Source organism: Pteronotus mesoamericanus, unplaced genomic scaffold (assembly GCF_021234165.1).
Source record: "Pteronotus mesoamericanus isolate MK-2021 breed Mesoamerican mustached bat unplaced genomic scaffold, CSHL_Meso_final scaffold_651, whole genome shotgun sequence".
NCBI lineage: Eukaryota > Metazoa > Chordata > Mammalia > Chiroptera > Mormoopidae > Pteronotus > Pteronotus mesoamericanus.
Window position 1 is genome coordinate 46861481 of NW_026555325.1, and position 4629 is coordinate 46866109.

Genomic DNA, 4629 nt, shown 5'->3' on the forward strand with positions numbered 1-4629 from the left:
AAAAACCTCTCTTTACTATCTGATTTGACATGCAATATTCATTGTGCACTAAATTCCCATATATATTCATTCAGGTCTATCTCTGTGTTTCATTAGTCCATCTTGTTAGAGCCAATTCTATAATTTTAATTATTCATGCATTTATTGTATGTTTAAATATCTGAGAAGGGTAGTAACCTTATTGCTCTTTATCAGAGTTTTCCAGACTGTTCTTTTTTAATTATTATTTTAGTGTGCACTTGGAAATTGGCTTACCTAATTCCAATTTGTATTCTTATTATGATTGTTCCTTGATAATTTATAAATGTAACACACTGCTTTATGATATTGAGTCTTCCTAGCAAAGAACACAATGTATCTATACATTTATCCAAGCTAACTTTTAAAAAATATATCTTTATTTTTATTGAAAGACATATGACATATGAAATTATATTAGTTCCAGGTATACAGCATAATGATTTGACATATTGTAGAGTCTATTGTCGGGCGGGGGCCGAGGCAGCAACTAGTGTCTTCAAAATTTTTTTTTAATTTTTAAATTACAGTTGACATTCAATATTACATTAGTTTCAACGCATACTATATTTTTGATCCATGATTGGGAATCTGTGTATGCAGAGCCCAACCTCGGTTATACTCAGATTTTCTACTGCATGGGTGGTGGGCTCTCTCACAAGCTTACATTCATGATATAGTCTTTCCTATAAGATACCCAGGCAGCTGCTCGGCTGGCTGCCTGATGAGCAGCCCGGCACCCAGGAATACACAAGAGTCATGCACGGTAACTATGCTATTCACTCAGCTTTTATTGAATGCAGGTTCACTCAGAGTAGAACATCAACATACATTAATATCCTACTCACATGCCAGCAATCTAAGAGAATTATAACACACACATACACAGCAATCAGTGGGGAATAATGACCCCGAGTCCCAGAGTCTCAGTCTGCAGGTCCAGCAGACAGCACGGTGGGCAAGGGAGTCTTCAGTGTCTTGCAAGGAAGGATCTCCAGAGCCAGGTGGGCAGCAGAGCAGATGAAGTCCTCAGTCCAGCAGGGCAGAGCCTCTGGCAGCTGATGCCAAAGGAGATTAGCGTGGCGTGGAGCTCTGCTGTCTCAGGAGTGGTCTAGAGCCTGTCTCAGTTATACCTTGAAAGCGGTGTACTCTGCCCTTATGGGTCCTTTGATAAGTGTCTTGGAACCCCTGATGCTAAGTGGGGAATTTGCCCAGGAACCTGTAGGTTGTACTTGGCTGTTTTGCCTGATATGGCAAGTGTAGAATATCCCTTTGAGCCTACCTATGGGTCATCCCACTCTGTAGACATGCCTGTTCTGATCATGTGTGCAGAGATCTTGAGTATGTCTCCTTGCTAGATGTGTCTAGCGTGACTTAGGTGGTTTCCCTCTTGAACCAGTGTCATGACTGACTGGCAGCCATCTTGGTTGACACAAGTAACTCCGCTTTGTTTTATATACTTTATGCTATCTTGACCAGACCAATGTCATTTTATTGGTCCTGCTCTCCACAGGTACCCAGGCTCCTGCATTGTTCAAGGGTCAGCTGTATGTTGCAAAATAATCAAAACAATGTCTAGTTAACAGTTAATCACCACATGGTTATTTCTGTTTCATAGTTATTTCTTGTAATGAGAATGTTTAAGATCTACTCTCTCGGCAACTTTCAAATCATTACCTTTAATCACCATGCTATATATTAGATCATCAGGACTTATTTATCTGGTAAGTGTTAGGTTGTACCATTTGACCCCCTTCATCTATTTTGCCCATCCTCCACCTCCTGCCTCTGACAACTACCAGTCTGCTCTCTTTATCTATGAATTCCAATTCTGTTTGTTTTAGACTTTGCATATAGGTGAGATTATACGATATATGCCTTTCTCTGCCTGACTTGTTTTACTTAGCATAATGACCTCAAGGTTCATTCAATTTGTTGCAAATGCCAAGGTTTCCATTTTTATGGCTGAATAGTTTTCTACCATGGATATGTATATGAATATACCACAATTTCTTTATTCTTTCATCCCTCAATGGACACTTAAGTTGTTTCCATGTCTTGACTGTTATAAATAATGCTGCAGTGAACACAGGGATGCAGGTACCTTTTCCAGTTAGTGTTTTTATTTTCTTCTGATACACACCCAGAAGTGGAATTGATAGATCATATGGTAGTTTTATTTTTAATATTTTGAGGAACCTCAATACTGTTTTCCATAGTGGCTGTACGAACTTACATTCCCACCAACAGTGTACAAGGGTTCCCTTTTCTCCACATCCTTCCAAGTTAACTTTTATAATCTTTATGAGTATTAGAAAGATTTTCCTTTTAGATTCTGGATATTTCTTATTGTCTTGAGTATCTTGTCTTTTGTAATTAAATGAGGTTTACTTGTCCCATTTTTTTCTACCATTGTTTGTATATGTGTGTATATATATTCTGCATAATAATTAATTTTTGTGTATTAATAATTTCATATGCTGTGACCTTGCTGAATTCTTTTTTTTTTTTTTTCTCCTTTGGGAGAATTTATTTCTCCAGTCAGAAGAGGCGAAGCAGGAACTGGTTCCTGTGTGTCCCAGCCTGGGCCTGGCCTGGGAGGGGAGGCACAGGGGACAGCATGCTTGGTCCCACAGTTGTCCTGGTTGGGTTCAGGGAGGGCCTGCAGGGGATGTTGGCTCAGAGCCTGGGAGCAGAGGTGGCAGGCCACTGGGCCCAGAGGACAGCACACACAGAGGCAGTAAACACTGACCGGTGGGCACCCCACTCCAGGCCAGCGGGCCTGGGTGGGACAAGTGAGGCTCAGCAGTTGGCCTTGTCCCCCAAGGGCTCCTTGTTGGGGCCGTGGGCTTTGGGTCTGGGTGCTGCCCACTGGGACAGAGAAAACAAAGACGTAAGGACACCCAGCCTCTCAGACGGGACTGGGGGCAACTTGAGTTCTGGCAGTTTGGCTTTCCCCAAACCCCTGGAGCTGTCCCCACAGCCCTAGCTGGGAGACACGGGGGAAGGGGCTGGCCAGGCCCTGGCAGGCCGGGAGCGGCTGCAGCGCGTCCCACACCTCCCCACTCACAGAGACTGCGGATGCGGCGGCAGGGACTCAGGGAAACCACATGCTCCTGCAGACACAGGGGTCAGAGGTTAGTGACGACCCCCACAGCACACTTTCCACATGTTAAGGCATCATGGTTAGCCGGCTACAGAGAGCAATGGACAAACTGACCAGGGAGGAGTGACAGCTGGAGGATGACTGGCCCTCACAAGGCCCAGCGTCATGCACCCCACCTCCACCCCGCACCCAGGAGGGGGAGGCAGAACCACCGAAAAGGCCCAGGGGGACCTGAGCGCCGCACTCCCTTGGTAAAGCCAGGGCTTCCGGTGAGTTGGGTCCGGTGAGGACAAGTGGGAGACCCTGGAGGAATCCGGAGTCGGGGGGAGGCCCAAGCTGCAGCCTCCACCCCTACAGCCCCGGCGGAAGCAGGACGACACTGGACTACGCAGGGGGCTGGGGCCTGTGGGCTGGCAGGAGACCGGGGAACGACAGCAGCGTGGGCGGGGGCCCTGTCAGCACGTTGGTGTGGGGTTGGGGTGGGGTGGGGCACGCACATCCCTCCCTGTCCGCCCTGACAGTCTCCCGGGCCAGGCTCGGCTCTTCCCATCCTTTCTGATGGTGAGGTTACACGCCCAGAACAGGTGGTCAGCTCTGTTGTCCGGAAGCAGCACTCGTAGCTGCAGCACGCCCTTGAGTGCTTCCTCCATGGGGGTGAGGAGCTCGCACTCCTTGGCCCGGCCCGTGGCTCCCTACCAGGTAGTCGGACTTGTCAACCTTGACGCCTTTCCGGTGTGTTTGATGTACTTCACGCCAGACAGGGTCTCTCGGTCTCAGGGTGCACGCGGAAAGAGATCTTTATCCGGTACTCTATACCCCCCTTCAGCAGAAAGAATTGCTTCTTAAAGGCCTGCAGGTCACTTGTCAGGTCCAGCTCCAGAGGGCCCGGGGGCCCTGCCTACCCACCAGGGTCAGGCGGGTCACGGTGACTTTGGGGACGATGGGGTCGACAGACACGGCCCCGCAGCTCAGCCAGGGCCTCCGTGTACTTCGCAGACTCTGGTCGGCCTTCCTCCAGCCCCTGGGTCCCCTGGATGCACCTCTGTGCCGGGGCTTGTAGCTGACCGAGTGCTCGTCCTGCTCGCGCTCGCTGCATCTGCGCGCCGGCGACTCGGCCGGCGGCCTCCGGGGCTCGCCCCGCGCGGGGCTGGGGCGGAGGCTCCGGCGCACCGCGCTCGCTGCCTCTTGCACACAACGAAGAACCTGAACTGCTTTTATTAGTTTCATTTTCTGTCTTTTAGATTTTCCGGTTATACAATCTTATCATTTGCACATATAGAGATACTTTTTTATTGTGTTCAATTTTTATACCGTTCATTTTTCTAGGGTTTTGGTGGTATCAGGCAGTCGATTAGACGACATGAAGTAGCAGCGGTGATTGTGGGCTTCTCTGTGTAGCCCCTGACTTCAGAAGGAATATCTCTAGTATTTCTCCCACAGGAAATATGCTAGACTTAGGACTGAGATAAGGTGTGTATAATCATATAAAGGAAGTTCTCATCAAC

General features: G+C 48.2%; 1 pseudogene; it reads right to left on the reverse strand.

Annotated features, from left to right (window-relative positions):
- Nucleotides 1–3579: 3579 nt before the first annotated feature.
- LOC129061923 (rho GDP-dissociation inhibitor 1-like) lies at nt 3580–4351 on the reverse strand (annotated as a pseudogene).
- Nucleotides 4352–4629: the final 278 nt, after the last annotated feature.